This window comes from Coptis chinensis, chromosome 5 (genome assembly GCF_015680905.1).
Source record: "Coptis chinensis isolate HL-2020 chromosome 5, ASM1568090v1, whole genome shotgun sequence".
Taxonomy (NCBI): Eukaryota; Viridiplantae; Streptophyta; class Magnoliopsida; order Ranunculales; family Ranunculaceae; genus Coptis; species Coptis chinensis.
In genome coordinates, this window is record NC_141460.1 from 87,320,742 (window position 1) to 87,333,068 (window position 12,327).

Consider the following 12,327-nt stretch of genomic DNA (forward strand, 5'->3'; position numbering starts at 1 on the left):
TGCTCGTTGTGTTGAAGCGATTTTTGCCAAACATAATTGGCGCCGTCTGTGGAGAATTTAGAATTCATTATCACGTGAAACAATCAAGATGGTAAACACAAGAAGCAGACCAAATAGTCAACATATTCCTCCTGCTAATAGGAATCGCAACCTTCGAAATTCAAATTGGCCAATGCAAGAACCGTTGAACAATCAAGTTGCTCCTAGTGGTAGGATCAATTCTTAACATCCAACCGTAGCAGCGCCACCGCCACCACCACCGCCTCCTCTACCGCCACTCCTAATACGGTTGAGCGTGAGTTACGACGAGTCAAAATTTTAAAATAGGAACTTGAGAAGGAAGCTGGCAAAGAGGCAAAGGCTGGTGGACGAGGCCTAAAAATTCAACAACATCGGCTAAACGGCGGACGCAGACCATTCCAGTGTATGGGACCGTCTTGAAGATCCACTTCATCGTCCTTAACAACGTGTTATTTCTCAAACACAATCAACCAGTGCACACTCTAAGAGTAATGACCCTATTACCCGTACTTATGGGGAGAATCGGATTGGCAATGATAATTACTACCCTAGACATGTCCGATCTCAAATGGAAGATTTACCTCTGAGAAGCAATTTCAGGGAAGACCGCCATCCGAGATATGTCCAACATGACTGGGAAGGCGGGCATCCCAGACAAGAGCAACAGAACATGGAGAAGTGGTATAATTATACCGACCACCCAGCCAAGGGTGACTACCGGCCTAGACAGGCTGGTTACAAGGATAGACAAAGACAATCACCGGTCGGAGCTGATCGTGCATACCGCCAAAGATCTCTAACTCCTATAAGAGATAATGGAAGGTATCCTTCTCCACATGGGCACGATCGGGCGCCCGGTTGTTCGAGCCAATACTTTAACTCTAAATGTAACAACGGTTGAAAGAGTTGATTGCAAAAGAACTTAACGATAGAGAGTCAAGGGATGTAATTAATGAAAACTTGATACCAATGATGGTGTACTTGATAAGTTTTCGCCGACATTCAAGAAGCTTACCACCATCCCGACTTCAAACAACCCGATTTTGAACTTTATGATGAGTCGGAAGGAGATCCTGGCTTGCATGTTCTATCGTTCAAAAATAAGTTGGTGTTATGGGGTGGAGATGATCCGCTCATATGTAAGCTCTTTCCATCAACTCTAAAGGGAGAAGCATTATTTGGTTTAATGAGTTGCCTTCAAGATCAATTCACCAATTCAATGAACTAGAAAATCAGTTTGTTAATCGTTTCCGCACAATTGCAAGACGCCAAAGGATGTCGACTCACTTTTGAACATCAAGCAACAACGTGACGAAAAGTTACGACTTTTTTTGTTACTAGGTTCCGGAAGGCAAGAAAGACCGCCCTTCCTCGCTACCGCAGAACGGCGGTATAAATGCCTCCAAAAAGAAGGCCGCTGAAAAAGTATAAGGAAAAACTTCATCCCGATCGACCGACTCGGACAGGGGAAGACCGACCTTCCGTGATTTGCGGAAAATTGCCATCCTAGACAGTCCCCAATTGCATTGGGAAAAAAAGGCGCCACGGAAGAAAGTATAAGGAAAACCTTCATCCTAGACCGGACCGACCGACAGGGAAGGCCGACCTTGCAGATTTGAGAAAAGCGCCATCCCGCATGTGTCCCACTGTGCAAGGATGAAAGGTGTCACGTATAAACTAGATGGAAGACCACAATCCCGCGGACAAACTACCGACCTAGATAGACGGGTTACACGCGAAAGAAAAGACAATCTCGGTCCGGACCAACGCGTGGTACCGCCTAAAATCTCTAACTCTTGTAAGAGGTAATGGCGGTGTCATTTTCCACATAGGCTCGACCGGGCGCCCTGTCAATGCTTTTAAATCTTCCGGATAAAATGGATTTCACCCCACTTAGCATGAAGTCCCTTTGATGTAACTTCCCACTCATCATAAAGTTCATTTGAACCTTTAACGAAGCTTGTCCGATTCATCCGTGATCCGTTGCCACGAATTTCCAACCGGTGAACGCCACTTTCAGCTTCCAACGCCTATCTTTCATGGATGCTTCTTCGTGGTACTACCAAATATCTTTGAATGTGGATGACCAAGAGTTCACCGCCTTCATCACCCTAAGGCATTTTTGCTACATCGTTATGCCTTTTGGTGCGAAAATGCCGGTGCAACCTACCAAAAGCTTGTCAATACAATTTTTCCGATCTGTTGGGAAAAATAATGGAGGCTTATATCGATGATATAGTCGTTAAATTGAAGCATACTGGTGATCATCTTTCCGATCTTTAACTTGTTTTTGATTGGCTTAACAAGTATAACATGAGACTCAATCCCGCCAAATGTTCTTTTGGCCTCTCTTCTAGAAAATTTCTGGGATACCTCATGACTCGTAGAGGTATTGAGGCTAATCCTGATAAGATACGCGCCGTTATTGATATGCCATCACCAAAAAAATAAGAAAGAAATTCAACGACTTACTGGTTGACTTGCCGCTCTTCATAGATTTATTTCTAAATATTTTGATTGTTGTCATCCCTTCTTCCAGACTTTAAAGGGGGCGGCAACTTGGAATGTTGATTGTGAGATGGCATTGCAACAACTGGATAAATACTTGGTCAGTCCTCCTATATTGACAAGTCCTTCAACGAGTCAACCTAGTGGCATATTCTACGATAACTTTCGTAGAATGGGAAAGTTATCTTAGTGCGTATAGCATTGTCTTTGAAAGTCGTACTACTAAAAAAGGACATGCTCTGGCTTCTTTGATAGCTGATTTTCCGATTGATGATTATCCTATTGACGATTTCTTGCGCCAGGAAGAATCTATGGAAGACATTCTCACGCCAATAACCGGGGCTTAATTTAAGACCAACATGAAAAACAATTCCTAATCCCATTGACCTATGGATTGTTTACTCGGATGGTTTCATAGTAAACTGGTCCGAATGGATGCATTTTTGTTAAACCCAGCGGAGAAAAGATTGGGAAATAAAGGCGATGTAGCTTCGCGCCGCTTCAAATAACGGCCGAAGTATGAGGCTGCCATCCGTGCCTTGAGAACAATGGGGAGCCGAAAAGCTCGCTTTGTACATGGATTTCGCCTTTGTTGCCAATCGGTTTGGTGGGTTTTGAAGCAAGAGATGAGCGTATGGCGGCTTATCTTAGTTTGATACATAGTCTTGCTCGACAATTTGATAGCATCTCTATCACTCAAAGACCGAAATGACATATGTCATGCAAATTCATTGGCTTATCTCTCCGTCGCCGTTAGAAGCCGAAGCGGTCAAGACACATCACTTTTGTAATCATCTTTTTTCGTCGGCCTAAGTTTGAACGTTTTTACGCCGCTTAGTTCGTTACTCTCATTACAAAAATCGACGGTTACCACATTTAGCTTCACGGTTTAAATTTGAACGTTTTTACTTCGCTTAGTTCATTACTTAAAAAATCCGGACGGTTACCATATTTAGCTTTGTTACCTAAGTTTGAACGCTTTTACCGCTTTAGTTCATTACTATCATTACGAAAAAAATCTGACGAAGTTACCACATTTAGCTTCGTCAGTTTAAGTTTGAACGTTTTTACGTTCACTTAGTTCATTACTATTATTACAAAAAAATCTGACGAAGTTACCACATTTAGCTTTGTCAGTCTAAGTTTGAACGCTTTTACGCTCGCTTAGTCTATTACTATTGTTCCGACAAAATTTGACGAGGTTACCACGTTTAGCTTCGTCAGCCTAAGTTTGAAAGATTTTATGCTCGCTTAGCCTATTATCACGTTTAATTTTGTCAGTCTAAGTTGAACGGTTTTACGCTCGCTTAGTCGTTATTATCGCTACGACAAAATCGGGACGGTTACCGCGTTTTTGCCCTAAGTTCGAACGCTTTTTACGCTCGCTTAGTTCGTTATTATCACTACGACAAAATCTGATGAAGTTACCGCGTTTAGCTTCGTCAGTCTAAGTTTGAACGCTTTTACGCTCGCTTAGTTCGTTACTATCGCTACGACAAAATCTGACGAAATTACCACGTTTAATTTCGTCAGTCTAAGTTGAACGCTTTTATATTCGCTTAGTCGTTACTATCACTACGACAATATCCGACTAAGTCACCGCATTTCATTTTGTCAGGCGAAGTTTGAACGTTTTTTACACTCGCCTTAGTCTAATTTTGCAGAGTTAAGTTAGCATCAAAGTTTTTCTCTTCATGGGAGCCGCCTCATTCTATTTTATTTCAACTACATAAATCAACAACATTGTCGGTTTTTCTCGGGTATGGTCACAACAACAATATTCAATAGCAAACCCATACTTTATATTTATTTTCATCGCAAGAATTTTTAGCTCTATGATATTACATTCACACAATCACATAATCGTTGGTTTGGGAAAAGCCAATGGTTCCTTATCGTTTTTTTGCTTATATAACTTCAGATAACTCTTTTTCCGTTTCAAAGCTTAAAACTATATGCCGCTTTAATTATTTTTCTAAGGCATTGTTCGATTTTTCAACAAAAATTTTCCGAAAGCAAACAATTTCAACATCTTCATGCCGATTTTTCGGCTTAATCTTTCCGAAGTTAAACTTTTTGACAAATGCCATTATTTTTCTAAAACATTGAGGCGGTCTTTTCAACTAAACTTCTTTTCAGCTTTCTTTTCATTTTTCTACGACATTAATTGACACTTTGTTACGGAAAACTTTTCTCTCATCCGACTCTTTGTGAATATATTTTGTTTCAGATTACTACCGCCCGTTTTCTCCGCACGCCAAAAAATTGCATTACGTTAACTTTCTGAGCGGATTGAAAATTATCTTCACCTTATTTATTTTTTACAAGGCATTGAGATCATGCGGAGCGAAACTTTTCTTCGCGGTATTTTCGTGGAATATTCTTTTCTCCCGTTGTACCAATTGTTTCTACTGCGGCGACAAGAATACAATAAATCTTTCAAACTTAACCAAAATTTTACGATAACTTATAAAAAAAAAAAAAAAAAAAAATTACTAACATATCTGTTTCCGACACCGCTCTGTCATATTCTTTCCAGTTGTCTCCGTTTTCTTCGACTTCTTCGGCAGACCAATTTAATTTTGATCGAAACGCAACAATTTGAGCTTAATATCCTGAGCTAGATTATGCTGGTCAATCTTTAGTTGCCTATCCAATTCTCGTAGTAGAGAGAAATTCCGGTAGACTTAATTGTCAAACCACGCTCTGCTTCACCTGTGCGGATATCTGTCATCCTATGACAGTTTCCTGAGCAATGATACCAGCCGCCCGCTTCTCATCAGTCGCTGCATCTAAACGCTCATAACTATGATCCCTGCCTCTCCACCACAAAACCAAAACGATATCAGCACCTACAAAATACTTGTTAGAAAAAGACAAAAGAAAAAAATATGAGGTTTGGAACTTGTACGAATCTCATTTAAGACAGAATCTCCTTTCTCTAATTTTATGATCTCAAGGAGATTGGCGAGAACTTCTGATGCAAGACCAATTTGTTGAAGACGCCCTGGCTTCTCCCCACCTTCATGTATCAACCGGCCAATCTCTTTCAAGGGAACAACATTTTCTAAGATGACTCTGGCTAGTATGCGACCAAAAAAAAAAAAACTCTGTTGCTCTGGGCGCATCATTAACAGCATCCTCCAAAGTAGCCAAAATAGATTCAAACCCTTTCATCAGATGAACGTCACCAAGCAAGCTATCTCGCAACTTCGTGAGGTCGACGAGAAGCTTAGCTAACTAAGCTAAGAGATCCCTTTCCATGTCCTTCCGCTCGAACTTGGGGAATTCAATTCTTTAGTGCATAAAGCGACTTCCTCCTTATCTTTCGCACTGTAGAATTCTTTGATTGCAGAGATGGACATCTCTCTCAGACGTTCTTCAAATACAAATTTCTCAGGAGCGACTTGGGCAAGTGGGACGGTAGAAGTTCCCTGAAGACGTGCGGCAGCTGGAGCCATAGATCTATCCAAAGGACGCTCTCCACTCCATAAATCCCTGTTACCGAGATACATATTACGGTCCTGAGAGTTTAACTGATCATAAGTGGGCATCGCCATAGGCCTCTCTGAAGAGTATCTCTGCAAGGCTTCTTCTCTTGCATATGAGGTCCACTCTGACGCAGGACCATAACCATTTGGACCAGCTGGAAATCTTCTGGGATCTCCAGGAGGAGGTATGTCAGCCAATGGAACAACAGACATCAACGGCTGTCCTCTGGCAGACATCCCCCTAGCAAGACCACCTTGGGGACCAAGGGTAATGGGATTATTGTCCAAGGGCCTCTGGGACAATGGAACTGAGAGGGTCCTGTTTTTAAATGAATGTCTTTCATCCATTCGAACATCTTGAACAGCATATCCACGAATTTGAGGTTGGAATCCACGATGACCACCCATTTGAGAATTTGTAGAAGACACAACAGTTGAATAACTCGGAAGAATCATTCTAGATATTATTAGGAAACCGTATTTAAAGTTCTAATCTATTTAACTCGTGAGATTTACTTTCAATTATTATCTAATCCAACTTCATCCCTAATCTCAATTCTTATCTTCTCCACATTCTTATCTCATCCAACCGCTTTGTGTCCAATTCATATTTAACTTCCTTTTATTACTATTATTACTAAACTGCCCCTATATTTTATTTTCAACGGTATAATCTAAGTATCGCTATTCCACTGGCACGCATTGTTTAATTCAAATTTCGTATTATTACGAGACGCGTTCGGTACAGTTTTCGCCAATCGAGTTTTTTTTGCAATTTTATTTTATCGTGCATTTTCGCTATCTTTTATTTAACTACGCTATCAAGGCCCGTGATAATCGTTAATTTGACATTTTTCGTTTAGATAATTCACTAATTTTTCTCGATTGTCCATTTTTCTTATCGTTTTTACACACACGACACTTTGTTATACACTCCGCTTTACTCTTTTATTATTTCACGTTTTCTCGTGATTTATCTTCTCTTCTTTGCCATGTGAACTTTGTTCACCGACAAAAGGGAGATGTTCGACCCCACCTACGTGGCAAACGCCCATTAGTAGGGTCTCTATTTTATTCATTTAATCAACAAGTGGCTAAAGCCCATGCAATATCATGGATCAATGTCTGGCCCATTAACTCATGTGTCTAAGCGTGAACCTTAGCCACATGGCTTGCCACTAATGCGTTGATTTATGTCGATTCATTTCTTATCAAAGAGATAGTTATCGGTTGACAGTTATACTCTATCACAATTACTCAAGATACAAGATTACTTGAGCTACAAGGACTCTCTACTCTACCTCTATAAATATCAAACTATTTTTCATAAGGAACTACGTGGAAACTTGATCCCTAGAGAATAGATCTTGGGTACGTAGGCAGCCATTATTTGGTTCAGTTTCATCTCCCCCAACATCAAATTCCTCTGTTTCTTAGTGTGTTCTTTACCATTGCTCTCGTTGTGTTGAAGCAGTTTACTGCCGAAACAGCCTTTATACCAACAATGTGTTAATCTTGGTGTTGCCTTATGTAGTCCTTGCGCAGTTTGCTTTAATTTAATATGGATTTGGCTTTGCTAGCTCTTAATACTTTTGTTTCATGTTTAACCAGAGCTATTTTAAATACAAGAAGAAAACTGGGATGAAGGGATACAAATATTGTAGTGTCTGCAAAATCTTTATAAGACATCGTATGTATGCTATATTTTTCTCTATGGACAATTTTAGGAAAATTTCTGCTGCTCGAAGACAACATACGAAGAGACATTAGGTAGGCACATCAGAAGAGTAGTCGGAGTAATCGAGCACCCCATGGATTGGTTCTTTTGTTTAAGATATGATCATATGGTTTAGGCTTCGCGCACAAGCCTTTAGTATTTCTAATTTTCTATTGTGTTTATTGTTTGGAAGTTCTTAAACGTACCATATTACACCCCTGCACTAGCGAATATTTGTCCATTTTGATATTTGATATTTGCTTGGAAGTTTTCGTAAAACCTATGGGCTAATGAGCTATGTGTAATTCATGATAGTCAACAGTAAGTATTTAAATCAGAGGTTGTTCACAGTTCAGCAGGTTTTCTTATTTCTGGATCCATCTGGATGAAAGTGGCATGGGGCAAAGCTCAGTCAGTCCTGCTTAACTCTTTAAGTGACAGTTTTCCAGGTGTCTCTTAATTCAGACTATCGTAGAAGTAATAAGAGGTGCTGTTAAACGAATGTGTTCAGTTATATGATGCTAGTAGAAGCTCTATGTTATGGATGTCTTGGAAGTGTACACACCCAAATGTAAAAGTATGTGTTCGGCATAATAATAGCATGTGGAAAATCGGATTAACATTAAATGGAATTTTTCTTTGAACAAAATAATTTGATCATTAAGTATTAATGTAGATTATCCAAGATATTGTCTTTATATTCGAGTTCAAACTTCATTAATTGTTTTTGGCGCAATATGGGCACGTTTTCTTAATTCATCAGTCGCTCCACTTTCATTTGATTAAGAGTAATATTACTGACGACCCCATATTGTGTTGGGCAGACCCCAAAAAAAAACAATTATTACAAGTGTGCTATTGGACCCAAAAAAATTGAATTCGAAAACCCCAAAGTTTAAACGACCCGGCTAGGTCGTTCATTGTGCAAACCCAACGATATGGCCACACCGTTTGGATTAAACGGTGTGGCCATATCGTTGGGACTAAGTCCCAAACAAGTTGGCCACATCGTTTGAGACTTAGTCCAAACGGTGTGGCCACACCGGTCAAGAGGCCAATAAACGGTATGACTATATGGTTGGGAACTTAGTCCAAACGGTGTGGCTATATCGTTGGGGACTTAGTCCGAACGGTGTGGCCACACCGTTTAGGATTTGAACTTTGAAAAAAATATAAAGTTATGTTTCTTGGCCTCTTGATTGGTGTGGCTATATCGTTGGGTTTGCACAATGAACGACCTAGCCGGGTCGTTTAAGCTTGGGGTTTTCGAATTCAACTTTTTGGGACCAATGACACACTTGTAATAATTGTGTTTTTTTTGGGGTCTGCCCAACACAATATGGGGTCTGTCAATAACAAATACTTTGATTAATTAATCAGCTTATGAATGTGAGTATACAAGTACAACAACTTACTATTGTCGCAACAAATACAGAGTCTTTAGGTTCGGTTTTCTATTTGAAGTACTCATTTGATTCACATACATGACCAACAGAAATGAGACCTTCTCATATGTATAAGGTGAATTATATTGAGCTAAGATGAATTGTTAGTAATTCAATCTTTTTCTTCTTTCAGGCTAGCTGCATAGGACGCCAAATTTGATCTTTGCGATGTTGATAAAGATACAAGGAACAAAAGAATCTTTGCGATTGCAACTCGGAAAAAATGATGAACTTATTTGTTAAATGCAAAGGATCCTTGGGTGACCCAGAAATATTCTACAGAGTAATTACATAAAGGTGTAATCTACTGACTCACAAATATGCGCAAAACATAGCATTTGTGTTTGCCCAAACAAAATTATGTCTTCAGACCGTCATATTTTTTCCCCAAGTAATTATAAATGAGCATGTCTTCAATGCGCAAGTCGTATGGTGCGCAGGTAATTATGGGCCTTTGGATCAGTACTTCTGCCATTAAATACACACGCACCCTTGGTATGAGTGGCCGAGATGTAATGGCGCACCATACATCTCGCGCACCATAGATTTAGCCATTATAAATACCAACATTTAACAAAAAGGCCCAAACTAATTTTAAAGCCCAATACACTTGAATAATAGGCTTAACTTTTTATTTCAAAACATTGAGTACTTAATCAGTGTTTTTTTGGTGACGAGTACTTAATTAGTTCATTATCAAAATAATAGCACAATACACTTATAATAGGCTGGAGCAAATCAACTATTAACGTAGTAAGCTTCTTTCAATTCCTATAAGAAAGAAAATCTCGGGTTTCTTTTTTCCCTTAACTGTAATTTTGTCTTTTTCTTCTCCTATATTATGTTTCAACTATTACCATCCTTTTTAATTTTTGCTTTTAATTCTATCTTGATCTCGCTGTCTCAGTTTATGGAATTGAACGTTAACTCTTTGGCACAATGACAAAGCTGAATCTTGGATTATATGATGTCAAATCTTAGATTGGACAATTTGGCAATGGAGCTGCAAAGAGATTTTGCACCTTGATGTACTCTGCTGTATAGGGCTATTTAGTCGCAGCTAATGCGTAGTTTGATATTGAGTTCAATATTTTAGATTGAAATGATCAATTTGTTTATACTTACTACTCTTTGAAATAATCATTATACTTCTCAAAAGAATTAGTACAAAGGAAAATTAATTTCATATGGCAGGTTTGCTATTAATTTTTTATGCTACCGATGCATCAATTATATTCAGTGGAGGAAGGTCAGTCAATACTCTGCCAATGGTAGGTAATGCAGCTAAATGTTGTATTCCAGTTGTTAATAGTTTGACAAAAGTAAAAACACGTCATCGTGAACTATCAATGTAGTAGGCCCAGCCGCAGGCGGGCTAATTGGCTAGTAACTACTAAAAAGAGGTAAAATATTATTCTTGTTATGAAATCCATGGGCTTATATAGATGCCCACCATTGATATGTGTTATCCTGATAATCTTCTATCTTGGTATTTATCCTGATAATCTTCTATCTTGGTATTTATCATCTTCTATTTTACTGTTTATCTTGTTAATCCTTTATCTTAGAAAGAAGGTTACTTAATTGTATATAAAGGTAACCTCCTCCCATTCAGATTTACCTCAATGAATAAGAATTATCTCTATCTTATTCTCTCATTGATTCAATACATGTTAAGTTAGTGTGGTGTTCTCTCCAAATCGGTTTAATTCTAACACGTTATCAGCACGATAGTCTCTAGCTTTGGATTAAAGTTGAGCATGTTTCAAAGTTGAATACGAAGAAAGGTTAAGGTTTGTTTATCAATTTTCGTTTGTGGGTTAAGCGATTAAGAGGTAGGTTATTGCATTATGTGTATCGGTATATGTCTGTTCCATCTATTTCATAACAAGTTCAATATTGTTTGTTATTTTACTGTAAGATATCTCATCCATCTTGCATAGCGCCTCTTTACATCTGTCTTGATGGTTATTTTGTGATTCGTCAAAGTTTTTTTTCCTGTAGAATAGGGTGCTTTGCTCATGTCCTGTTTATATTCAATTGTAGCAAATTGGGGATGCATTTGTCTTTACTTGTGTTGCCATTATTTTGTTATATATATGATCATTTTTAAACTAGGTTGTGAAATAGCAACATACGGTGTTTTTCTGTACCTACTTAACAGGGAATATGATTGTGTATTTGTATGTTAATCTATGGTGTAAGTTTTATTCAATTGGATTGAAATGAATTTCTTGTTGTTGTACTAATTTTTTCTGTATGTTGATCATTTCTTGAGTGGGGTTTTTTTAGATTCACATCAGTTTGCCATTATGATCTTGTCACACTAGAAATGATGTAGATGCTTAGTTCCGTTTTCAAGTATGTTGTCATTGTGTGTTATGTCAATCATTTTTTGGATTTCTTGTGTCCCTCTTCTTTGGTGTTACTTTGTTGCTATACTTTTTGTGTTTTGCCTATGAAGTTGTGTTATAGCGGTTTGACCTGGCTCCTTCCTAATTGCATTTGCGAGTCTCAGGTTAGAATATGTCTATTTTATTTGATGATATGATTATTTATTTTGTAACTCTCTCAATTGGTTTCACATGCATGTGAGCAACGTCTGAGCTCGAGGTTCACAGATTACCGGAATAGAAAAACAATTCGAAATTCGGAATAGAAAGACACTTCTGACGAAAACAGTTGTAACTTTCTACTCGGTGATCGGTTTTGCAATCCGCTTATTGCATTAGAAAGCTAACTCAGAGATGTTTCCAACGGTGTATGGATTGGAGCATAATTCGTCCAGAGCTGATTCAGTTTTACAGTTCTTTATGGGCCAATTTCTCGTCGAATAGCGAAACGTGGTAATCTGATTTTTCAATCGGATAGGCATCGTATTCCTTACCAAATCTATGCAATTATTTGTTTTATATTGTGTGATGGATTAAAACATAGAATTACATGCTAGGGTTTTTAATTTAAGGATTTTTTTTTTCTTTTAATTTTGTTTTTTTGATGTATACTATTGAACAATGAAGTAGACCCTAAAGTTCTACGATATATTTGGAACCTGAAGTTCCAAGATCGATATTTTTAGGAACCTGAAGTTCCAAGAATTAAATTGTTAGGAACCGAAGTTCCAAAATCTATTTTTTTAGGAACC

At 38.4% G+C, this 12,327-nt stretch overlaps 1 pseudogene; it reads right to left on the bottom strand.

The window, feature by feature from the left end:
* Positions 1–5,366: 5,366 nt before the first annotated feature.
* LOC147499731 (eukaryotic translation initiation factor 4G pseudogene) lies at positions 5,367–6,479 on the bottom strand (annotated as a pseudogene).
* Positions 6,480–12,327: the final 5,848 nt, after the last annotated feature.